Here is a 27,414-nt window from a genome sequence, read left to right as displayed (position 1 = left end):
CGCGCCCCAAAAATTTGGAAGTTGTATATCACACGTACCGATACAGACTATGCCGCAATTTAATTTTTTTACCCCAAAAGGGTGTAGATTGAATAGCGGAATATAAAATATGATATAAAAAGGTGTATCTCACACGTACAGACCCAGACTAGGCCCCGATTACAATTTTTTGTACCCTAAAGGCAGGATGAGGAGTAAGAGGAGTTCGGAACAGGAGGCAAACTGAAGCACCCTGCAATCCTCGGCGGTGGAAAATGCGCCCCAAAAATTTGGAAGGTGTATCTCACACGTACCGATACAGACTATGCCGCAATTAAATTTTTTTTACCCCAAAGGGTATAGATTGAATAGCGGAATAGAAAATATGCTATAAAAAGGTGTATCTCACACGTACAGACCCAGACTAGGCCCTGATTACAATTTTTTGTACCCTAAAGGCAGGATGAGGAGTAGGAGGAGTTCGGAACAGGAGGCAAACTGAAGCACCCTGCAATCCTCGGCGGTGGAAGATGCGCCGCAAAAATTTGGAAGGTGTATCTCACACGTACCGATACAGACTATGCCGCAATTTAATTTTTTTTACCCCAAAGGGTATAGATTGAATAGCGGAATAGAAAATATGCTATAAAAAGGTGTATCTCACACGTACAGACCCAGACTAGGCCCTGATTACAATTTTTTGTACCCTAAAGGCAGGATGAGGAGTAGGAGGAGTTCGGAACAGGAGGCAAACTGAAGCACCCTGCAATCCTCGGCGGTGGAAGATGCGCCGCAAAAATTTGGAAGGTGTATCTCACACGTACCGATACAGACTATGCCGCAATTTAATTTTTTTTACCCCAAAAGGGTGTAGATTGAATAGCGGAATAGAAAATATGATATAAAATGGTGTATCTCACACGTACAGACCCAGACTAGGCCCCGATTACAATTTTTTGTACCCTAAAGGCAGGATGAGGAGTAGGAGGAGTTCGGAACAGGAGGCAAACAGAAGCATTCTGCAATCCTCGGAGGTGGAAGACGCGCCCCAAAAATTTGGAAGTTGTATATCACACGTACCGATACAGACTATGCCGCAATTTAATTTTTTTACCCCAAAAGGGTGTAGATTGAATAGCGGAATATAAAATATGATATAAAAAGGTGTATCTCACACGTACAGACCCAGACTAGGCCCCGATTACAATTTTTTGTACCCTAAAGGCAGGATGAGGAGTAAGAGGAGTTCGGAACAGGAGGCAAACTGAAGCACCCTGCAATCCTCGGCGGTGGAAAATGCGCCCCAAAAATTTGGAAGGTGTATCTCACACGTACCGATACAGACTATGCCGCAATTTAATTTTTTTTACCCCAAAGGGTATAGATTGAATAGCGGAATAGAAAATATGCTATAAAAAGGTGTATCTCACACAAACAGACCCAGACTAGGCCCTGATTACAATTTTTTGTACCCTAAAGGCAGGATGAGGAGTAGGAGGAGTTCGGAACAGGAGGCAAACTGAAGCACCCTGCAATCCTCGGCGGTGGAAGATGCGCCGCAAAAATTTGGAAGGTGTATCTCATACGTACCGATACAGACTATGCCGCAATTTAATTTTTTTTACCCCAAAAGGGTGTAGATTGAATAGTGGAATAGAAAATATGACATAAAAAGGTGTATCTCACACGTACAGACCCAGACTAGGCTCCGATTACAATTTTTTGTACCCTAAAGGCAGGATGAGGAGTAGGAGGAATTCGGAACAGGAGGCAAACTGAAGCACCCTGCAATCCTCGGTGGTGGAAGATGCGCCCCAAAAATTTGGAAGGTGTATCTCACACGTACCGATACAGACTATGCCGCAATTTAATTTTTTTAACCCAAAAGGGTGTCGATTGAATAGCGGTATAGAAAATATGATATAAAAAGGCGTATCTCACACGTACAGACCCAGACTAGGCCACGATTACAATTTTTTGTACCCTAAAGGCAGGATGAGGAGTAGGAGGAGTTCGGAACAGGAGGCAAACTGAAGCACCCTGCAATCCTCGGCGGTGGAAGACGCGCCCCAAAAATTTGGAAGGTGTATATCACACGTACCGATACAGACTATGCCGCAATTTAATTTTCTTTACCCCAAAAGGGTGTAGATTGAATAGTGGAATAGAAAATATGACATAAAAAGGTGTATCTCACACGTACAGACCCAGACTAGGCTCCGATTACAATTTTTTGTACCCTAAAGGCAGGATGAGGAGTAGGAGGAGTTCGGAACAGGAGGCAAACTGAAGCACCCTGCAATCCTCGGCGGTGGAAGATGCGCCCCAAAAATTTGGAAGGTGTATCTCACATGTACCGATACAGACTATGCCGTAATTTAATTTTTTACACTCCAAAAGAGTGTATATTGAATAGCGGAATAGAAAAAAATTTATAAAACGGTGTATCTCACACGTACAAACACAGACTAGACCCGAGTACAATTTTTTGTACCCTAAAGGGAGGATGAGGATGAGGAGTAGGAGGAGTTCGGAACAGGAGGCAAACTGAAGCGCCCTGCAATCCTCAGCGGTGGATGGAGATGTGCCAAACAATTTTAAAAAGGTGTATCTCACACGTACCAAAACAGACTATGCCGTAATTTAATTTTTTACACTCCAAAAGGGTGTATATTGAATAGCGGAATAGAAAATTTTTTATAAAACGGTGTATCTCACACGTACAAACACAGACTAGGCCCCGATTACAATTTTTTGTACCCTAAAGGCAGGATGAGGATGAGGAGTAGGAGGAGTTTGGAACAGGAGGCAAACTGAAGCACCCTGCAATCCTCAGCGGTGGAAGATGCGCCCCAAAAATTTGGAAGGTGTATCTCACACGTACCGATACAGACTATGCCGCAATTTAATTTTTTTTACCCCAAAAGGGTGTAGATTGAATAGCGGAATAGAAAATATGATATAAAAAGGTGTATCTCACACGTACAGACCCAGACTAGGCCCCGATTACAATTTTTTGTACCCTAAAGGCAGGATGAGGAGTAGGAGGAGTTCGGAACAGGAGGCAAACTGAAGCATTCTGCAATCCTCGGCGGTGGAAGATGCGCCCCAAAAATTTGGAAGGTGTATCTCACACGTACCGATACAGACTATGCCGCAATTTAATTTTTTTAACCCAAAAGGGTGTCGATTGAATAGCGGTATAGAAAATATGATATAAAAAGGCGTATCTCACACGTACAGACCCAGACTAGGCCACGATTACAATTTTTTGTACCCTAAAGGCAGGATGAGGAGTAGGAGGAGTTCGGAACAGGAGGCAAACTGAAGCACCCTGCAATCCTCGGCGGTGGAAGACGCGCCCCAAAAATTTGGAAGTTGTATATCACACGTACCGATACAGACTATGCCGCAATTTAATTTTTTTACCCCAAAAGGGTGTAGATTGAATAGCGGAATATAAAATATGATATAAAAAGGTGTATCTCACACGTACAGACCCAGACTAGGCCCCGATTACAATTTTTTGTACCCTAAAGGCAGGATGAGGAGTAAGAGGAGTTCGGAACAGGAGGCAAACTGAAGCACCCTGCAATCCTCGGCGGTGGAAAATGCGCCCCAAAAATTTGGAAGGTGTATCTCACACGTACCGATACAGACTATGCCGCAATTTAATTTTTTTTACCCCAAAGGGTATAGATTGAATAGCGGAATAGAAAATATGCTATAAAAAGGTGTATCTCACACGTACAGACCCAGACTAGGCCCTGATTACAATTTTTTGTACCCTAAAGGCAGGATGAGGAGTAGGAGGAGTTCGGAACAGGAGGCAAACTGAAGCACCCTGCAATCCTCGGCGGTGGAAGATGCACCGCAAAAATTTGGAAGGTGTATCTCACACGTACCGATACAGACTATGCCGCAATTTAATTTTTTTTACCCCAAAAGGGTGTAGATTGAATAGTGGAATAGAAAATATGACATAAAAAGGTGTATCTCACACGTACAGACCCAGACTAGGCTCCGATTACAATTTTTTGTACCCTAAAGGCAGGATGAGGAGTAGGAGGAGTTCGGAACAGGAGGCAAACTGAAGCACCCTGCAATCCTCGGTGGTGGAAGATGCGCCCCAAAAATTTGGAAAGTGTATCTCACACGTACCGATACAGACTATGCTGCAATTTAATTTTTTTAACCCAAAAGGGTGTCGATTGAATAGCGGTATAGAAAATATGATATAAAAAGGCGTATCTCACACGTACAGACCCAGACTAGGCCACGATTACAATTTTTTGTACCCTAAAGGCAGGATGAGGAGTAGGAGGAGTTCGGAACAGGAGGCAAACTGAAGCACCCTGCAATCCTCGGCGGTGGAAGACGCGCCCCAAAAATTTGGAAGGTGTATATCACACGTACCGATACAGACTATGCCGCAATTTAATTTTTTTACCCCAAAAGGGTGTAGATTGAATAGCGGAATATAAAATATGATATAAAAAGGTGTATCTCACACGTACAGACCCAGACTAGGCCCCGATTACAATTTTTTGTACCCTAAAGGCAGGATGAGGAGTAAGAGGAGTTCGGAACAGGAGGCAAACTGAAGCACCCTGCAATCCTCGGCGGTGGAAGATGCGCCCCAAAAATTTGGAAGGTGTATCTCACACGTACCGATACAGACTATGCCGCAATTTAATTTTTTTTACCCCAAAGGGTATAGATTGATTAGCGGAATAGAAAATATGCTATAAAAAGGTGTATCTCACACGTACAGACCCAGACTAGGCCCTGATTACAATTTTTTGTACCCTAAAGGCAGGATGAGGAGTAGGAGGAGTTCGGAACAGGAGGCAAACTGAAGCACCCTGCAATCCTCGGCGGTGGAAGATGCGCCGCAAAAATTTGGAAGGTGTATCTCACACGTACCGATACAGACTATGCCGTAATTTAATTTTTTACACTCCAAAAGGGTGTATATTGAATAGCGGAATAGAAAAAATGTTATAAAACGGTGTATCTCACACGTACAAACACAGACTAGACCCGATTACAATTTTTTGTACCCTAAAAGGAGGATGAGGATGAGGAGTAGGAGGAGTTCGGGAAACAGGAGGCAAACTGAAGCGCCCTGCAATCCTCAGCGGTGGATGGAGATGTGCCAAATAGAGATGTATAGAACTGTTCGCCGGCGAACAGTTCCCGGCGAACTTAGCATGTTCGCGTTCGCCGCTGCCGGCGAACATATGCGATGTTCGGTCCGCCCCCCATAAGACATCATTGAGGCAAACTTTGACCCTGAACTTTACAGTCAGCAGACACATTTCCAGCCAATCAGCATACCTCCCTCCCACACCCTCCCACCTCCTATAAATAAGCAAGGGCAGCATCCATCTTAGATCATTTTGAAGCAGTGTGTGTAGTGAGAGTAGGGAGAGTGCTGCTGCTGTTAAGCTAGGGACAGTTAGTCAGTGTTCCTGGTCGCGCAGTGTTCTTGGTCCACTACTGCTGTAATATCAGCACCCCAAAAAGCCCTTCTAAGGGCTGGTATTTGTGTTTTTTTTATATATATATATATATATATATATATATATATATACCTAGCGTCCCCAAAAGCCCTTTTAAGGGCTGGTAATTGAGTTGTTTCTTCTTATATATATATATCTATATCTATCTAGTGTCCCCAAAAGCCCTTTTAAGGGCTGGTAATTGAGGATTTTTTTTATTTATATATATATACATATATATATATATATAGTTTCCCCAAAAGCCCTTTTAAGGGCTGGTAAGTAGGGTTGAGCGAACACCTAGATGTCCGTGTTCGACGGGTTCGGTCGAACTTTAAAAAAAAGTCCGGGTCCGTGTCCCGGACTTTTACCGAACTTTTCCCGGACACCGAACCCCATTGAAGTCAATGGGGACCCGAACTTTAAGGCACTAAAATGGCTCTAAAACACCAAAGGAAAGGGCTAGAGTGCTGCAAATGGCAGCAAAACGTAATTAAGAGCATGGCAAGTGCTCTGCAAACAAATGTGGATAGGGAAATAACTTAAAACAACAAAAAAAAAACAGAAAAATAAAACAATGTTCTTCTTCATCTCTGAAGGACGAGGCCCATATGGAGTAGGAGGGAGGTTGAGGTGGTGGTGGATGTGGCGGTGACATAGGCGTGCGCACAGGGTGTGCTGGGTGTGCCTGGGCACACCCTAATCACCTAGGGCACATAGCATTGCCAGTGAGGAGATGGGAAAGATCTCCCTGGGACCTGCTCTGCTCTATTTCTCCTTGCCTACAGGTACATGGCCCCGATACATTACTCTCCCTGCTGGCAAACACATGCATGTGTATTTCAACTTTGGGGTGCACACCTTAATGCAATAGGCTGCGCACACCTATGGGCGGTGTAGGTGGAAGCGGCGGTGGAGGAGGACCAGGGCCGGATTAACAGCATCATGGGCTTGGTGCTGAGGATTTTGAAGGGCCTTAAGGGCCGTGCCTTGCCATGCACCCAGAGGAGGAAGGGTGCAGCCATGCATGCCTAATTCAACATGGGATGCTGTCTCTGAAGCCCATAAACACATCCATGCATCGCCAACTGTCCCTCCTTGTCCGGCCTTCACGCTGTGTGGGGAGGTTCTGAGGGTGCTGCCTGGGGAAGCGAGCATAGAAGCCAGACTTCTGTGTTTACAAGTGACAGAAGAGCGGTAACAGTGAATATGGCCAACCCGGGGCCTATATAAAAGGTAGGGGCCTGGAGCTGCAGCTCCAATAGCCCCTACATTAATCTGGCCCTGAGGAGGAGGACGAGGTAGCCAACACTGCTTCTTTTCAAAAATTTTAAATGAGGGTACCCCCTAAAAGAGTGAGAAAGAGCAAAAATGGAACAATGGGTGGGTAAGGTCGGTATCCATTGCTATTCTGCATAAGGTACGGAAAAGTCCCGTGGGATCCATGCCTGGTTCATTTTAATGAACGTGAGCTTGTCCACATTGTCTCTGGACAGGCGGCTGCGCTTGTCTGTTATAACGCCCCCAGCCGTGCTAAATACCCGTTCAGATAATACACTGGCTGCAGGGCACGCCAGCACCTCCAAGGCGTAAAGGGCAAGCTCAAGCCATGTGCCCAATTTGGAGACCCAGAAGTTGAAGGGGGCAGACCCGTCATTCACTACATGTAGGCGTGTGCACACATACTGCTCCACCATGTTGGTAAAATGCTGCCTCCTGCTAAGACGTTCCATCTGAGCTGCTGGTGCTGCTGTTTGTTGTGGCGTGCTGACAAAGCTTTTCCACATTTCGGCCATGCTAACCCTGCCTTCTGAGGTGCTGGCGGTGCCCTGGTTGCGTTGGCGACCTCCTCCTCCTCCTCCTCTGCCTTGTGCTTCCACTGTGGCCCCGCTGTCAGATGGGAATGCCAGCAGCATGGCGTCTACCAGCGTGCGCTTGTACTCGCGCATCTTGCGATCGCGCTCCAGTGAGTGAATTAAGGACGGTACGTTGTCCTTGTAACGGGGATCCAGCAGCGTGGCCACCCAGTAATCAGCACAAGTTAGAATGTGGGCAACTCGGCGGTCGTTGTGGAGACACTGCAGCATGTAATCGCTCATGTGTGCCAGGCTGCCCAGAGGCAACGAAAGGCTGTCCTCTGTGGGAGGTGTATCGTCCGTGTCCTCTGTATCCCCCCAGCCACGCACCAGTGATGGCCATGAGCTGGCCTGGGTGCCACCCTGCTGTGAACATGGTTCCATCTCCTCCTCCAGCTCCTCCTCCTCCTCATCCTCCTCACCCTCCAGAACTGTGCCCCTGCTGGACAATTGCGTCCCTGGCGTTTGCGTGTGCAGGAACCCACCCTCGGAGCCCCTTGCGAATGACTGCCCTGAAAGCCTTGGAAATGTTACCTCTTCATCCTCCTCCTCCTCCTCATCCTGTGCCACATCCTCTTCCATCATCGCCCGAATTGTTTTTTCAAGGAGGCATAGAAGTGGGATAGTTAAGCTGAGAACGGCGTCATTGCCACTGGCCATGTTGGTGGAGTACTCAAAACAGCGCAACAAGGCACACAGGTCTCGCATGGAGGCCCAGTTAAATTAAATAGCGGAATAGAAAATATGATCCAAAAAAAGTGTATGTATATCACACGTACACAACCACACTGGGCCCCAATTACTATTGTTTGTACCCCTAAAAGGCTAGATGAGGAGTAGGGGGAGTATGGAACAGGCAGCACCCTCAAACCTTCAGAAGTATGAGATGAACCCCAACAACTTGGAAAGGTGGATCTCTCTCACACGTACCGACACAGACTATCCCGCAATTCAATTGATCCTCAAAGGTTTTTATTGAATAGCGGAATAGGAAATATGATCAAAAAAAGTGTATGTATCTCGCACGTACACAACCACACTAGGCCCCAATTACTATTGTTTGTACCCCTAAAAGGCTAGATGAGGAGTAGGGGGGGTATGGAACAGGCAGCACCCTCAAACCTTCAGAAGTATGAGATGAACCCCAACAACTTGGAAAGGTGGATCTCTCTCACACGTACCGACACAGACTATCCCCCAATTTAACTGACCCCAAAGGTTTTTGATTAAATAGCGGAATAGAAAATATGATCCAAAAAAAGTGTATGTATATCACACGTACACAACCACACTAGGCCCCAATTACTATTGTTTGTACCCCTAAAAGGCTAGATGAGGAGTAGGGGGGGTATGGAACAGGCAGCACCCTCAAACCTTCAGAAGTATGAGATGAACCCCAACAACTTGGAAAGGTGGATCTCTCTCACACGTACCGACACAGACTATCCCCCAATTTAACTGATCCCCAAAGGTTTTTGATTAAATAGCGGAATAGAAAATATGATCCCAAAAAAGTGTATGTATATCACACGTACACAACCACACTGGGCCCCAATTACTATTGTTTGTACCCCTAAAAGGCTAGATGAGGAGTAGGGGGAGTATGGAACAGGCAGCACCCTCAAACCTTCAGAAGTATGAGATGAACCCCAACAACTTGGAAAGGTGGATCTCTCTCACACGTACCAACACAGACTATCCCCCAATTTAACTGATCCCCAAAGGTTTTTGATTAAATAGCGGAATAGAAAATATGATCCAAAAAAAGTGTATGTATATCACACGTACACAACCACACTAGGCCCCAATTACTATTGTTTGTACCCCTAAAAGGCTAGATGAGGAGTAGGGGGAGTATGGAACAGGCAGCACCCTCAAACCTTCAGAAGTATGAGATGAACCCCAACAACTTGGAAAGGTGGATCTCTCTCACACGTACCGACACAGACTATCCCGCAATTCAATTGATCCTCAAAGGTTTTTATTGAATAGCAGAATAGGAAATATGATCAAAAAAAGTGTATGTATCTCGCACGTACACAACCACACTAGGCCCCAATTACTATTGTTTGTACCCCTAAAAGGCTAGATGAGGAGTAGGGGGGGTATGGAACAGGCAGCACCCTCAAACCTTCAGAAGTATGAGATGAACCCCAACAACTTGGAAAGGTGGATCTCTCTCACACGTACCGACACAGACTATCCCCCAATTTAACTGATCCCCAAAGGTTTTTGATTAAATAGCGGAATAGAAAATATGATCCCAAAAAAGTGTATGTATATCACACGTACACAACCACACTGGGCCCCAATTACTATTGTTTGTACCCCTAAAAGGCTAGATGAGGAGTAGGGGGAGTATGGAACAGGCAGCACCCTCAAACCTTCAGAAGTATGAGATGAACCCCAACAACTTGGAAAGGTGGATCTCTCTCACACGTACCGACACAGACTATCCCGCAATTCAATTGATCCTCAAAGGTTTTTATTGAATAGCGGAATAGGAAATATGATCAAAAAAAGTGTATGTATCTCGCACGTACACAACCACACTAGGCCCCAATTACTATTGTTTGTACCCCTAAAAGGCTAGATGAGGAGTAGGGGGGGTATGGAACAGGCAGCACCCTCAAACCTTCAGAAGTATGAGATGAACCCCAACAACTTGGAAAGGTGGATCTCTCTCACACGTACCGACACAGACTATCCCCCAATTTAACTGATCCCCAAAGGTTTTTGATTAAATAGCGGAATAGAAAATATGATCCAAAAAAAGTGTATGTATATCACACGTACACAACCACACTAGGCCCCAATTACTATTGTTTGTACCCCTAAAAGGCTAGATGAGGAGTAGGGGGGGTATGGAACAGGCAGCACCCTCAAACCTTCAGAAGTATGAGATGAACCCCAACAACTTGGAAAGGTGGATCTCTCTCACACGTACCAACACAGACTATCCCCCAATTTAACTGATCCCCAAAGGTTTTTGATTAAATAGCGGAATAGAAAATATGATCCCAAAAAAGTGTATGTATATCACACGTACACAACCACACTAGGCCCCAATTACTATTGTTTGTACCCCTAAAAGGCTAGGAGTAGGGGGAGTATGGAACAGGCAGCACCCTCAAACCTTCAGAAGTATGAGATGAACCCCAACAACTTGGAAAGGTGGATCTCTCTCACACGTACCAACACAGACTATCCCCCAATTTAACTGATCCCCAAAGGTTTTTGATTAAATAGCGGAATAGAAAATATGATCCCAAAAAAGTGTATGTATATCACACGTACACAACCACACTAGGCCCCAATTACTATTGTTTGTACCCCTAAAAGGCTAGGAGTAGGGGGAGTATGGAACAGGCAGCACCCTCAAACCTTCAGAAGTATGAGATGAACCCCAACAACTTGGAAAGGTGGATCTCTCTCACACGTACCAACACAGACTATCCCCCAATTTAACTGATCCCCAAAGGTTTTTGATTAAATAGCGGAATAGAAAATATGATCCCAAAAAAGTGTATGTATATCACACGTACACAACCACACTAGGCCCCAATTACTATTGTTTGTACCCCTAAAAGGCTAGGAGTAGGGGGAGTATGGAACAGGCAGCACCCTCAAACCTTCAGAAGTATGAGATGAACCCCAACAACTTGGAAAGGTGGATCTCTCTCACACGTACCAACACAGACTATCCCCCAATTTAACTGATCCCCAAAGGTTTTTGATTAAATAGCGGAATAGAAAATATGATCCCAAAAAAGTGTATGTATATCACACGTACACAACCACACTAGGCCCCAATTACTATTGTTTGTACCCCTAAAAGGCTAGGAGTAGGGGGAGTATGGAACAGGCAGCACCCTCAAACCTTCAGAAGTATGAGATGAACCCCAACAACTTGGAAAGGTGGATCTCTCTCACACGTACCAACACAGACTATCCCCCAATTTAACTGATCCCCAAAGGTTTTTGATTAAATAGCGGAATAGAAAATATGATCCCAAAAAAGTGTATGTATATCACACGTACACAACCACACTAGGCCCCAATTACTATTGTTTGTACCCCTAAAAGGCTAGGAGTAGGGGGAGTATGGAACAGGCAGCACCCTCAAACCTTCAGAAGTATGAGATGAACCCCAACAACTTGGAAAGGTGGATCTCTCTCACACGTACCAACACAGACTATCCCCCAATTTAACTGATCCCCAAAGGTTTTTGATTAAATAGCGGAATAGAAAATATGATCCCAAAAAAGTGTATGTATATCACACGTACACAACCACACTAGGCCCCAATTACTATTGTTTGTACCCCTAAAAGGCTAGGAGTAGGGGGAGTATGGAACAGGCAGCACCCTCAAACCTTCAGAAGTATGAGATGAACCCCAACAACTTGGAAAGGTGGATCTCTCTCACACGTACCAACACAGACTATCCCCCAATTTAACTGATCCCCAAAGGTTTTTGATTAAATAGCGGAATAGAAAATATGATCCCAAAAAAGTGTATGTATATCACACGTACACAACCACACTAGGCCCCAATTACTATTGTTTGTACCCCTAAAAGGCTAGGAGTAGGGGGAGTATGGAACAGGCAGCACCCTCAAACCTTCAGAAGTATGAGATGAACCCCAACAACTTGGAAAGGTGGATCTCTCTCACACGTACCAACACAGACTATCCCCCAATTTAACTGATCCCCAAAGGTTTTTGATTAAATAGCGGAATAGAAAATATGATCCCAAAAAAGTGTATGTATATCACACGTACACAACCACACTAGGCCCCAATTACTATTGTTTGTACCCCTAAAAGGCTAGATGAGGAGTAGGGGGAGTATGGAACAGGCAGCACCCTCAAACCTTCAGAAGTATGAGATTGTGTTCACTGTACCCCACAAAGATTGAGTTCACTGCACCCCACAATGATTGTGTTCACTGCACCCCACAAAGATTGTGTTCACTGCACCTCACAAAGATTGTGTTCACTGTACCCCCCAAAGATTGTGTTCACTGCACCCCACAAAGATTCTGTTCACTGTACCCCACAAAGATTGTGTTCACTGCACCCCAAAAAGATTGTGTTCACTGCACCCCAAAAAGGATGTTGTTCACTGCACCCCAAAAAGGATGTTGTTCACTCCACCCCAAAAAGATTGTGTTCACTGCACCCCAAAAAGATTGTGTTCACTGCACCCCAAAAATGATTTTGTTCACTGCACCCCAAAAAGGATTTTGTTCACTGCACCCCAAAAAGGATGTTGTTCACTCCACCCCAAAAAGATTGTGTTCACTGCACCCCAAAAAGATTGTGTTCACTGCACCCCACAAAGGATTTTGTTCACTGCACCCCAAAAAGATTGTGTTCACTGCACCCCAAAAAGGATGTTGTTCACTGCACCCCAAAAAGGATTTTGTTCACTGCACCCCAAAAAGATTGTGTTCACTGCACCCCACAAAGGATTTTGTTCACTGCACCCCACAAAGATTGTGTTCACTGCACACCAAAAAGGATTGTGTTCACTGCACCCCAAAAAGATTTTGTTCACTGCACCCCAAAAAGATTGTGTTCACTGCAGCCCAAAAAGATTGTGTTCACTGCAGCCCAAAAAGATTGTGTTCACTGCAGCCCAAAAAGATTGTGTTCACTGCAGCCCAAAAAGATTGTGTTCACTGCAGCTCACACACAGAAAAATGGATGTGGATCACTGACACCTGCCTATCTCCAATCCCACACCACACAGCAATATCGATTGTAGTTTGTAGAACACAGTTTCCCTAAAATTCAGCAGACTCTGTCCCTAACAGGATTGAGAAGAGATCGTAGATCAGGATTGAGTGCAGACCCCACCCCCCACACAGCAATATCGATTGTAGTTTGTAGAAGACACTGACCCTATAATTCAGCAGACTCTATCCCTAAAATGCCTACAACTCGCCCTGCCTAAACACTCCGACCTGTCCCTCAATTCTATCCGGACACAAATGGTTTTTTCCTGCCTATCTTTCCCTAATCAGCAGCCAGCACGTTGATGTGTGCTCTGTCCCTGAATCTAAGCAGCATAATGACGCCGCTGCGGCTGCCTCGAACTTATAAAGACTTGGTCACATGCTTCAGACGGCCAATCACAGCTACTGAGACATTTGCAGGCATGGCTGGGATGGCTTAAGGCACACCAGTTAAACGATTGTTGATTGGCTGTTGAAAGCCCGCCATGAAAAGAGCGCCAAAGCATGCAAAACCCGGAAATAAAACGACCGAACACGGATTTTTACCCGAACATACAGTAAAGTGTCCGTGTCCGTGTTCGGGTACAAAAAATCCAATTATTCGGTACGAACACGAATAATACAGTCCGTGTTCGCTCAACACTACTGGTAAGGTAATAGAGTTTTTTCTTTATATATATATCTATATATATCTATTGTACACTGCAGTTGCCTGCCCGCTGTGTGTGAGAGGCCACAGACCTACCACAGACTGTACTGTGTGCACACCACACTCATTTCGGGTGGCACAGGCACAGTACCTTGCATTTTAAAAAATATTTTTTTTTTCCTCTGTCATAATTGCAGTGAGTGCTGTGTCAGGTCCACAGAGTGCACTGTACCCACTGCAGTGCACTGCCCACCACTGATATATATACGGTGGCACAGCATCTTGTTGCAATAAATTGAAAAAAAAAATATTTTTTATTATTGCAGTTGCCTGGGCTGCCAGTTACTGTCAGGTCCACAGAGTGTACTGTGCCCACTGCAGTGCCACTGTGTGCCCACCCACCACTGATATATATATATATATATATATATATATATATATTTTAATTGCAGTTGCCTGGGTGCCAGTGACTGCTGTCAGGTCCACAGAGAGTGTACTGTGCCACTGCCCACCCACCACTGATATATAAGGTGGCACAGCAGCTTGCAAAGTAAAATAAAATATATTTTTTTAAAATTGCAGTTGCCTGGGTGCCAGTGACTGCTGTCAGGTCCACAGAGAGTGTACTGTGCCACTGCCCACCCACCACTGATATATAAGGTGGCACAGCAGCTTGCAAAGTAAAATAAAATATATATTTTTTAAAATTGCAGTTGCCTGGGTGCCAGTGACTGCTGTCAGGTCCACAGAGAGTGTACTGTGCCACTGCCCACCCACCACTGATATATAAGGTGGCACAGCAGCTTGCAAAGTAAAATAAAATATATATTTTTTAAAATTGCAGTTGCCTGGGTGCCAGTGACTGCTGTCAGGTCCACAGAGAGTGTACTGTGCCACTGCCCACCCACCACTGATATATAAGGTGGCACAGCAGCTTGCCAAGTAAAAAAAATATATATATTTTTTAATTGCAGTTGCCTGAGTGCCAGTGACTGTCAGGTCCACAGAGTGTACTGTACCCACTGCCCAACACTCCTATAGGGTGGCACAGCACCTTGCACTCATAGTACACAACACATTAAAAAAGAAAATGACAGGCAGAGGCAGGCCACCACGCAAGGGCCGTCGTGGTCGTGGTGCTGTGATTTCCTTAGGCCCTAGAATAATGCCCAGTGTTCAGAGGCCACCACAGACCCTGAACTCAAAAAATTCTGAGGCCATAGTTGACTGGCTTACACAAGACACCCAATCGTCTACAGCTTCCGCTCGGAACCCTAATGCACCATCCTCCTCCAGCTCAGCTTCGGGCACCTCTCAATTTACCACTCGCCAGCCCGCCGGCACCACCACCAACACTAGCACCACAGCCGCTTCACTTGATCCGTCAGAGGAGTTATTTTCACATCAGTTGGAAGAAATAAGTGATGCGCAACTATTAGTGCCAGAGGATGTAGATAACGGGGATATGTCTCAGTCAGGCAGCATTATACACATGGACGTACATTGTGATGATGATGATGTTGTACCTGCTGCTGCTGCCTTTGCTGAGTTGTCAAGTGAAGCGGCTGATGATGACGATGTGTCTGTGGATGTCACCTGGGTGCCTGCTCGAAGAGCAGAAGAAGAGGGGGAAAGTTCAGATGGGGAGACAGAGAGGAGGAGGAGACGAGTTGGAAGCAGGGGGAGGAGGTCATCGCAAGGAGCTAGTGGCGCAGTCAGACAGCATGTAGATTCGGCACCCGGGGTCAGCCAGACAGCACGCCAATCAACGCAAGCTGTTGCCACCACCAGAATGCCGTCCTTGCAAAGCTCAGCAGTGTGGCATTTTTTTTGTGTGTCTGCCTCTGATATCAGCGATGCCATTTGTAACCTGTGCCAAAAGAAACTGAGTCGTGGGAAGTCCAACACCCACCTAGGTACAACTGCTTTGCGAAGGCACATGATCTCACATCACAAACGCCTATGGGATCAACACATGAGTAAAAGCAGCACACAAACTGAAAGCCACCATCCTCCTCCTGGTCCAGCATCTTCAGCCACGTCAACCACTGCTGTCCTCCATGCCCCCTATCAACAACCCGCCCCTCCGCCTCTCACCTTCAGCAGTTCCTGCTCGTCACCTGCCCACAGTCAGGTGTCTGTCAAGGAAATGTTTGAGCGTAAAAAGCCAATCTCGCAGAGTCACCCCCTTGCCCGGCGTCTGACAGCTGGCTTGTCGGAACTCTTAGCCCGCCAGCTTTTACCATACAAGCTGGTGGAGTCTGAGGCCTTCAAAAAATTTGTCGCTATTGGGACACCGCAGTGGAAGGTACCCGGCCGAAATTATTTTTCACAAAAGGCAATCCCCAACCTGTACTCTATTGTGGAAAAGGAAATCATGTCACGTCTGGCACACAGTGTTGGGGCAAGGGTCCATCTGACCACTGATAGCTGGTCTGCAAAGCACGGTCAGGGCAGGTATATAACGTACACTGCGCATTGGGTAAACCTGCTGGCGGCTGCCAAGCATGGAATGCGTGGCTCTGCTGCAGAGGAGTTGGTGACACCGCCACGACTTGCAGGCAGGCCTGCGGCCACCTCCTCTACTCCTCCTACTCCATCCTCTTTGCTAACCTTCTCGGCTGAGTCCTCTTCTGCTGTTGCGTCTTGCTCCACACCAACTGCACCCCCCCAGCTCCCCAGGGGCTATTCCACATGCCGGATACGACAGTGTCACGCTGTCTTGGGGTTGACTTGCCTGAAAGCAGAGAGTCACACCGGACCAGCACTACTGTCCGCCCTGAACGCACAGGTGGATCAGTGGCTGACCCCGCACCAACTGGAGATCGGCAAAGTGGTGTGTGACAACGGGAGCAATTTGTTGGCGGCATTGAATTTGGGCAAGTTGACACATGTGCCGTGCATGGCACATGTGTTGAATCTGATTGTGCAACGTTTTGTGCAGAAGTACCCAGGCTTACAGGACGTCCTCAAGCAGGCCAGGAAGGTGTGTGGCCATTTCAGGCGTTCCTACACGGCCATGGCGCACTTTGCAGATATTCAGCGGCGAAACAACATGCCAGTGAGGCGCTTGATTTGCGACAGCCCGACACGTTGGAATTCAACACTGCTAATGTTCGACCGCCTGCTCCAAAAAGAAAAAGCGGTCAACGAGTATTTGTATGACCGGGGTGCTAGGACAGCCTCTGCGGAGCTGGGTATTTTTTTGCCACGTTACTGGACGCTCATGCGCAATGCCTGTAGGCTCATGCGTCCTTTTGAGGAGGTGACAAACCTAGTGAGTCGCACTGAAGGCACCATCAGCGACATCATCCCATATGTTTTTTTCCTGGAGCGTGCCCTGCGAAGAGTGCTGGATCAGGCCGTAGATGAGCGTGAAGAGGAAGAGGAAGAGTTGTGGTCACCATCACCACCACCAGAAACAGCCTTACCATCGATTGCTGGACCTGCGGCAACACTGGAAGAGGAGTGTGAGGAAGAGGAGTCAGAGGAGGAATGTGGCTTTGAGGAGGAGGAACACCAACCACAGCAGGCATCCCAGGGTGCTCGTTGTCACCTATCTGGTACCCGTGGTGTTGTACGTGGCTGGGGGGAAGAACACACCTTCAATGACATCAGTGAGGACGAGGAATTGGACATGAGTAGCTCGGCATCCAACCTTGTGCAAATGGGGTCTTTCATGCTGTCATGCCTGTTGAGAGACCCTCGTATAAAAAGGCTGAAGGAGAACGACCTGTACTGGGTGGCCACGCTACTAGACCCCCGGTATAAGCAGAAAGTCTGTGATATGTTACCCAATTACCGGCAGTCGCAAAGGATGCAGCAGCTACAAAATAAGTTAAAAAACTATGCTTTACACAGCGTATAAGGGTGATGTCACAGCACAACGGGAATCCAACAGGGGAAGAGGTGAAAGTAATCCTCCTCCTACCACCACAACCACGCCGGCAAGGACAGGACGCTTTACAGACGTCTTGTTGATGGAGGACATGCGGAGCTTTTTTAGTCCTATGCATCGCCACAGCCCTTCAGGGTCCACCCTCAGAGAACGACTCGACCGACAGGTAGCAGACTACCTTGCCTTAACTGCAGATATCGACACTCTGAGGAGCGATGAACCCCTTGACTACTGGGTGTGCAGGCTTGACCTGTGGCCTGAGCTATCCCAATTTGCCATTGAACTTCTGGCCTGCCCCGCTTCAAGTGTGCTGTCAGAAAGGACCTTCAGCGCAGCAGGAGGTATTGTCACTGAGAAGAGAAGTCGCCTAGGTCAAAAAAGTCTTGATTACCTCACGTTTATTAAGATGAATGAGGCATGGATCCCGAAGGGACTGACAGTGGGGGATGCATTTGACTAAAAAAGGCCTGGTGATGACTGAGATGCCTTGGCCTAAAAATGGTCCACACGCTGCTGTATATAATCATTCTCTGCATGCCGGATGACTTACGTGACGTCTCCGCCACCAACTACGGTTCAAGCCGCAATGTTTTAGTGCACTTTCTGCCTTAAAACCTCAATTTTTCAGGCCGCTGCTACAGCAGCGGCTGCAACAATACCTACTTTTTCATGCATGTGTACATGCCTAATTTTTCTGGCCTCTGGTGCTACACTGTGGCTGCAAAAAAACAAAAAACAAAAAAAAAGGCACATACATGTGTCAATTCCCCTTCGTGATCGTTACCTTGTCGTGGTGAAGGGGCTTGCGTATCACAATGAAGCGATCACCTCTAGGATTGTGTTGGCACACCCCAGATGATAAGGTCGTTGCTTCATTGTGTACAGACCAAAAGCGATCCGCAGGATAATTTTTCATAAAAAAAAACATTCATTTTCTTTCATTCTTTCTGCGGAGCTGGGTATTTTTTGGCCGCGTTACTGAATGCTCATGAACGATGGCTGTAGGCTCATGCGTCCTTTTGCGGAGATGACAACCCTGGTGGTCAGTCGAACCCAAGGCAACATCATCGACCTCATCCCATATGCGTTTTTTCTGGAGCGTGCCCTGCGAAGAGTACTGGATCAGGCTGTAGATGAGCATGAAGAGGAAGAGTTGTGGTCCTTATCACCACCAGAAGCAGCCTTGTCGTTGTCAATTGCTGGACCTGTGGCAACGCAGAGAGAGGAGTCTGAAGAAGAGAAGTCAGAGGAGGAAGGTGGCTTTGAGGAGGTGGAATACCAGCCACAGCAGGCGTCCCAGGGGGCTTGTTCTCACCTTTCGGGGACCCTTGGTGTTGTATGTGGCTGGGTGGAGGAAGAGACCTTCAATGATGTCAGTGAGGACAAGGAACGGGACATGGCTAGCTTGGTATCCAACCTTGTGCAAATGGGGAGTTTGCGGTTGTGCAAATGGACTGACTGACTGTTAAACGGGGAGTTTGGTCTGTCAGAGTTTGGTCTGTCACTGTGAAGCGTGCGACGGGCGTAACCCTTACACTACTTGACCGATAAAACATCATACCTGATCGTATTCACACACTGGATGTTTTAGTGCTGGTTTACACTGCCGCTACCACTAAAGTAGCGTCGCTTCCAGTGCGACTTTGGCGTGACTTAGCGCGACTTTGGCGCGACCTCATCGCGAGGCGACTTTTTATTTGGCCAATCACAATATCATGTTTTGTGACCGTCACCTAATTTCCTTTTCCTGTTTTTTGTTTTACATATTTCCCCATGTGTGCAGTGTTGTCTGTGTCATAGCTCAACTGATAGGCATGTTTGCCTTGGCATATCATATTTCAGCTTGCCAGAAAGAAAAAAAGACAGCTGGAAAGACACTGCATTAGTTTTCTACTAAAAATCATAAGAAAAATGCTGTTTTTTTGGGTTGTGGACATACTACAGAGCTGAAACTTGACAGGTACACTTTTTAGACCCCCCAGACACTAAATACAAAAAATGACATGCCTGCCTAAAAAAATGCCCGCTAAATGCCTGCAAGAAAAAAAGCCAGCCGCAGAGAAGCCATATTCCTGAAAATATAAGAAAAATGCTGTTTTTTAGGGGTTCTGGACATGCTACAGAGCTGAAACTTGACAGGTACACTTTTTAGACCCCCCAGGCACTAAATACAAAAAATTACATGCCTGCCTAAAAAAATGCCCGCTAAATGCCTGCAAGAGAAAAAGCCAGCCGCAGAGAAGCCGTATTCCTGAAAATATAAGAAAAATGCTGTTTTTTAGGGGTTCTGGACATGCTACAGAGCTGAAACTTGACAGGTACACTTTTTAGACCCCCCAGACACTAAATACAAAAAATGACATGCCTGCCTAAAAAAATGCCAGATAAATGCCTGCAAGAGAAAAAGCCAGCCGCAGAGAAGCCGTATTCCTGAAAATATAATAAAAATGCTGTTTTTTAGGGGTTCTGGACATGCTACAGAGCTGAAACTTGACAGGTACACTTTTTAGACCCCCCAGACACTAAATACAAAAAATGACATGCCTGCCTAAAAAAATGCCCGATAAATGCCTGCAAGAGAAAAAGCCAGCCGCAGAGAAGCCGTATTACTGAAAATATAATAAAAATGCTGTTTTTTAGGGGTTCTGGACATGCTACAGAGCTGAAACTTGACAGGTACACTTTTTAGACCCCCCAGACACTAAATACAAAAAATGACATGCCTGCCTAAAAAAATGCCCGCTAAATGCCTGCAAGAGAAAAAGCCAGCCGCAGAGAAGCCGTATTCCTGAAAATATAAGAAAAATGCTGTTTTTTAGGGGTTCTGGACATGCTACAGAGCTGAAACTTGACAGGTACACTTTTTAGACCCCCCAGACACTAAATACAAAAAATGACATGCCTGCCTAAAAAAATGCCCGATAAATGCCTGCAAGAGAAAAAGCCAGCCGCAGAGAAGCCGTATTACTGAAAATATAATAAAAATGCTGTTTTTTAGGGGTTCTGGACATGCTACAGAGCTGAAACTTGACAGGTACACTTTTTAGACCCCCCCAGACACTGAATACAAAAAATGACATGCCTGCCTAAAAAAATGCCCGCTAAATGCCTGCAAGAAAAAAAGCCAGCCGCAGAGAAGCCATATTCCTGAAAATATAAGAAAAATGCTGTTTTTTAGGGGTTCTGGACATGCTACAGAGCTGAAACTTGACAGGTACACTTTTTAGACCCCCCAGACACTAAATACAAAAAATTACATGCCTGCCTAAAAAAATGCCCGCTAAATGCCTGCAAGAGAAAAAGCCAGCCGCAGAGAAGCCATATTCCTGAAAATATAAGAAAAATGCTGTTTTTTAGGGGTTCTGGACATGCTACAGAGCTGAAACTTGACAGGTACACTTTTTAGACCCCCCAGACACTAAATACAAAAAATGACATGCCTGCCTAAAAAAATGCCCGATAAATGCCTGCAAGAGAAAAAGCCAGCCGCAGAGAAGCCACATTCCTGAAAATATAAGACAAATGCTGTTTTTTAGGGGTTCTGGACATGCTACAGAGCTGAAACTTCACAGGTACACTTTTTAGACCCCCCCAGATGCTAAATCCAAAGAAATTTTTTATTTTTATTTTTTTTTAATTTTTCCAATAATTGGCTCTCTATCAAAAAATTATAATTTTTAAGAACTTTTTTTTGCGTGATCCCTCTCCGGCATGCCACAGTCCAGGTGTTAGTCCCCTTGAAACAACTTTTCCATCACTATTGTGGCCAGAAAGAGTCCCTGTGTGTTTTAAAATTCGCCTGCCTATTGAAGTCTATGGCGGTTCGCCCGGTTCGCCGGTTCGCGAACATTTGCCGATGTTCGCGTTCGCCGTTCGCGAACGGCGAATTTTAGGTTCACGACATCACTAGTGCCAAACAATTTTAAAAAGATGTATCTCACACGTACCAAAACAGACTATGCCGTAATTTAATTTTTTACACTCCAAAAGGGTGTATATTGAATAGCGGAATAGAAAATTTTTTATAAAACGGTGTATCTCACACGTACAAACACAGACTAGGCCCCGATTACAATTTTTTGTACCCTAAAGGCAGGATGAGGATGAGGAAGAGGAGTAGGAGGAGTTCGGAACAGGAGGCAAACTGAAGGGCCCTGCAATCCTCGGCGGTGGAAGGAGATGCGCCAAACAAATTTAAAAGGTGTATCTCACACGTACCGATACAGACTATGCCGTAATTTAATTTTTTACACTCCAAAAGGGTGTATATTGAATAGCGGAATAGAAAAAATTTTATAAAACGGTGTATCTCACGCGTCCAAACACAGACTAGGCCCCGATTACAATTTTTTGTACCCTAAAGGCAGGATGAGGATGAGGAGTAGGAGGAGTTCGGAACAGGAGGCAAACTGACGCGCCCTGCAATCCTCGGCGGTGGAAGATGCGCCCCAAAAATTTAGAAGGTGTATCTCACACGTACCGATACAGACTATGCCGCAATTAAATTTTTTTCACCCCAAAAGGGTGTAGATTGAATAGCGGAATAGAAAATATGATATAAAAAGATGTATCTCACACGTACAGACCCAGACTAGGCCCCGATTACAATTTTTTGTACCCTAAAGGCAGGATGAGGAGTAGGAGGAGTTCGGAAACTAGGGATGATCGAACTTTTGAAAAGTTCGGTTCGGCCAGAACATCTGAACTTCCCGAAAGTTCGGCCCGGATTTCAGAACCCCAATGAAATCAATGGGACCCGAACTTTGGTAATCAAAAAACACAATTTTTAAGCCCTAAAACCCAACAAATGCCCCTAAAAAGTCCCTAGGGTTCTGGGCCATGCCCCATTAACTATTAATCACACAAAAAAAAGTTCTTAAAAATTGTCATTTTTGATAAAAAAGCCAATTATTGAAAAAAAAAAAAAAAAAGAGAGAGATTTTTTGATTTTGACTTTGGATTTAGTATCTGGGGGGGGTCTAAAAAGTGTACATGTGAAGTTTCAGCCCTGTAGCATGTCCAGAACCATGAAAAAAAAAAGATAATTTTTCAGTAGAACAGGGATGTGGGACCCTCCTTTTACACCTATATGATCTTTTTTTCTGGTTCTGGACATGCTACAGAGCTGAAACTTCACAGGTATACCTTTTAGACCCCCCAGACACGAAATCACACAAAAAAAAAGACAATTATTGAGAAATTAAAAAAAAAAGAGAGATTTTTTGATTTTTACTTTGGATTTCGTATCTGGGGGGGGGGTCTAAAAAGTGTACATGTGAAGTTTCGGCTCTGTAGCATGTCCAGAACCATAAAAAAAAAGATTGTTAGTATTTGAACACTTTCAGCTCAGGGGGTTAGCTTCTCTTCTCGGTTTTCACACCTTGCCGGTTTCAAAGCAGGCATTTTTTTGGTTCTTTGAAGTCAGGAAAAACATCTGAACTTGTGTATAGTGGTACTGTGCACAAGTTGTGATGTTTTGCCTGCCTCCAAAAACCCCCCAAAAATGCCAGCAAAAACACACCTGGGCATTTTTTTTTGACGCTAGCGTTTTTTTGGCATTTTTTGGGGTTCTTTTGAGGCAGGCAAAACATCTGAACTTGTGTATAGTGGTATATATACACACATAATTATATGTATGTAGACACCTAGCCATATATAGGTGTGATAGTAGCAGAAATATATTACTGTAAATGATTTCATTAGCGCAAGCATATATTTCTGCTACTATCACACCTATATATGTCTAGGGGTATATATACAGACATATATGTGTATATATACCCCCTATACACATGTTCAGATGTCATGTCTGACATCAAACATGTCCTCAAAAAAGCACTGGCAGTGGCAGCCCCTGCAGCATGAAAAATGCTTGGCTGGTGAGAAGCCATATTCCTGTCCCAAAGCAACTCAGAGAAATGATCATATCTCTATAGCGGTCACCCTCCTATGGAAGGGTTTTGTCACCCTTCCATAGCAGTCACTGTCAGTTAACCCTACACTACACTACGGTCCCCTTACACTTAACACTTTCCCTACAGTAACTAAATTTTTGAAGCTAACTTAAGTGTAAAGGAGCACTCTAACTACACTAGATATCCCTTTCCTCACACTAATAAATGCTAAATGACACTTTTAAAGTAAAATTAACAGAACTGCTTCCACTCTCTTCCATGTCCAGTATAACAATGCTAGGAATATGGCGGGGGCTATCTTATATACTGGGGGGCGCATTCACTAATGATTGGTCTAGGGACCCCCTAGTCACTCCAATCACATTCCTAGCATTCTCCTGCCCCCTCAATTGGCTTTTGCTAATGGTTCTGGTCCAATCACAGGCTTTTAAAGCCCATTTCCTGAAGCATTGCATTTTGGTCGGTTCTGGTTGCCAAATTCTGAACTTTTTGGGCAAAAAGTTCTAAATTCGGCAGAACCTCGAACACCCAATGTTCGGGCCGAACCGATGGTGGATCCGAACCATTCGATCATCCCTATTTGGAACAGGAGGCAAACTGAAGCACCCTGCAATCCTCGGCGGTGGAAGATGCGCCCCAAAAATTTGGAAGGTGTATCTCACACGTACCGATACAGACTATGCCGCAATTTAATTTTTTTTACCCCAAAAGGGTGTAGATTGAATAGCGGAATAGAAAATATGGTATAAAGAGGTGTATCTCACACGTACAGACCCAGACTAGGCCCCGATTAGAATTTTTTGTACCCTAAAGGCAGGATGAGGAGTAAGAGGAGTTCGGAACAGGAGGCAAACTGAAGCACCTTGCAATCCTCGGCGGTGGAAGATGCGCCCCAAAAATTTGGAAGGTGTATCTCACACGTACCGATACAGACTATGCCGCAATTTAATTTTTTTTACCCCAAAAGGATGTAGATTGAATAGCGGAATAGAAAATATGATATAAAAAGGTGTATCTCACACGTACAGACCCAGACTAGGCCCCGATTACAATTTTTTGTACCCTAAAGGCAGGATGAGGAGTTCGGAACAGGAGGCAAACTGAAGCACCCTGCAATCCTCGGCGGTGGAAGATGCGCCCCAAAAATTTGGAAGGTGTATCTCACACGTACCGATACAGACTATGCCGCAATTTAATTTTTTTTACCCCAAAAGGGTGTAGATTGAATAGCGGAATAGAAAATATGATATAAAAAGGTGTATCTCACACGTACAGACCCAGACTAGGCCACGATTACAATTTTTTGTACCTTAAAGGCAGGATGAGGAGTAGGAGGAGTTCGGAACAGGAGGCAAACTGAAGCACCCTGCAATCCTCGGCGGTGGAAGATGCGCCCCAAAAATTTGGAAGGTGTATCTCACACGTACCGATACAGACTATGCCGCAATTTAATTTTTTTTACCCCAAAAGGGTGTAGATTGAATAGCAGAATAGAAAATATGATATAAAATTGGTGATTTTTCAATAGCACATGTGAACACAGCAGTGTCTTATGTTTTATGTCACGGTCAGCTCAGCAGCAGGCTATGAAGGGAAAAAAATTCCCCTTTAACTTTGTAATTTTTAAATAGCAGATTAGTACAGACTATGCCACAATTTAATTTTTTTTAACCCAAAAGGGTGTATATTGAATAGTGGAATAGAAAAAAGTATATAAAATTGAAAATCACTCAATAGCACATGTGAACACAGCAGTGTCTTATGTCACGGTCAGCTCAGCAGCAAGCAGGCTATGAAGGGAAAAAAAAAATTCCCCTTTAACTTTGTAATTTTTAAATAGCAGATTAGAACAGCAATCTGTAGTGAAATATAGCTGAACGCTGCACACAACAGACTGATAAAAATATATTTTTTTCTCCCTCCTCCTCCTCCTCCTCAGTGGGCTCAAGTGAGGGCAAAAAGATCGTTCACTGCACCACACCCCACACTGCAAAATCAATGTAGATCGCTAACGGACAATTGTTCTGTCCCTGCCTAATCTCTCCAGCCTGTCCCTAAAATGCTCAAATAACTTTCCCTGCCTACACTCCGACCTGTCCCTGCATTCTTTTCGGGCACAATTTTTCACTGTCTGTCCCTAATCAGCAGCCAGCACGTATGATGTGTGCTCTCTCCCTACACTACAGCAGAATGACGCACCGCGCTGTGTCTCTCGAACTTATAAAGACATGGGTCACATGCTTCAGATGGCCAATCACAGCTACTAATACATTAGTAGGCATGGCTGGGATGGCTTAAGGCACACCAGTTAAACGCTTGTTGATTGGCTGTTGAAAGCCCGCCATTAAAAGCGCGCCATTACATACAAAACAGGAAATAAAATTACCGAACACGGATTTTAAACCCGAACATACAGTAAAGTTTTCGGGTCCGTGTCCGGGTAGCAAAAATCCAATTATCCGGTACGAACCCGAATAATACAGTCCGTGTTTGCTCAACACTACTGCTAAGTAGAGTTGAGCGGACACCTGGATGTCCGTGTTCGGCCGAACTTGAAAAAAAAGTCCGGGTCCGTGTCCCGGACTTTTGCCAAACTTTTCCCGCACACAAACCCCATTGAAATCATTGGGGACCCGAACTTTCAGGCACTAAAATGGCTCTAAAACACCAATGGAAAGGGCTAGAGTGCTGCAAATGGCAGCAAAACGTAGTTAAGAGCATGGCAAGTGCTCTGCAAACAAATGTGGATAGGGAAATAACTTAAAACAACAAAAAAAAACCAGAAAAATAAAACAATGTTCTTCATCTCTGAAGGACGAGGCCCATATGGAGTAGGAGGGAGGTTGAGGTGGTGGTGGATGTGGCGGTGTCATAGGCGTGCGCACAGGGTGTGCGGGTGTACCTGGGGACACCCTAATCACCTAGGGCACATAGCATTATCGCTCTGTTTGCCAGTGAGGAGATGGGAAAGATCTCCCTCGGACCTGCTCTGCTCTATTTCACTTTGCCAGCAGGGAGAGTAATGTATCGGGGCCATGTACATGTAGGCAAACACATGCATGTGTATTTAAACTTTGAGGTGCACACCCTAATGCAATAGGCTGCGCACACCTATGGGCGGCGTAGGTGGAAGCGGCGGTGGAGGAGGACCAGGGCCGGATTAAGAGCATCATGGGCTTGGTTCTGAGGATTTTGAAGGGCCTTAAGGGCCGTGCCTTGGCATGTACCCAGAGGAGGAAGGGTGCAGCCATGCATGCCTAATTCAACAATGGGATGCTGTCTCTGGAGCCCATAAACACATCCATGCATCGGCAACTGTCCCTCCTTGTCCAGCCTTCGTGCTGTGTGGGGAGGTTCTGAGGGAGCTGCCTGGCGAAGCGAGCATAGAAGCCAGACTTCTGTGTTTACAAGTGACAGAAGAGCGGTAACAGTGAATATGGCCAACCCGGGGCCTATATTAAGGTAGGGGCCTGGAGCTGCAGCTCCAATAGCCCCTATGTTAATCTGGCCCTGAGGAGGACGAGGTAGCCAACACTGCTTTTTTTCAGAAATTTTAAATGAGGGTACACCCCAAAAGAGTGAGAAAGAGCAAAAATAGAACAATGGCTGGGTAAGGTCGGTATCCATCGCTATTCTGCACAAGGTACGGAAAAGTCCAGTGGGATCCATGCCTGGTTCATTTTAATGAACGTGAGCTTGTCCACATTGTCTCTGGACAGGCGGCTGCGCTTGTCTGTGATAATGCCCCCAGCCATGCTAAATACCCGTTCAGATAATACACTGGCTGCAGGGCACGCCAGCACCTCCAAGGCGTAAAGGGCAAGCTCAGGCCATGTGCCCAATTTGGAGACCCAGAAGTTGAAGGGGGC

The sequence above is a fragment of the Pelophylax lessonae genome (genome assembly GCF_965119305.1).
Source record: "Pelophylax lessonae genome assembly, chromosome: 1".
Lineage (NCBI taxonomy): Eukaryota > Metazoa > Chordata > Amphibia > Anura > Ranidae > Pelophylax > Pelophylax lessonae.
The sequence above is the reverse complement of the archived record's forward strand: the minus strand, read 5'-3'. Positions refer to the sequence as shown.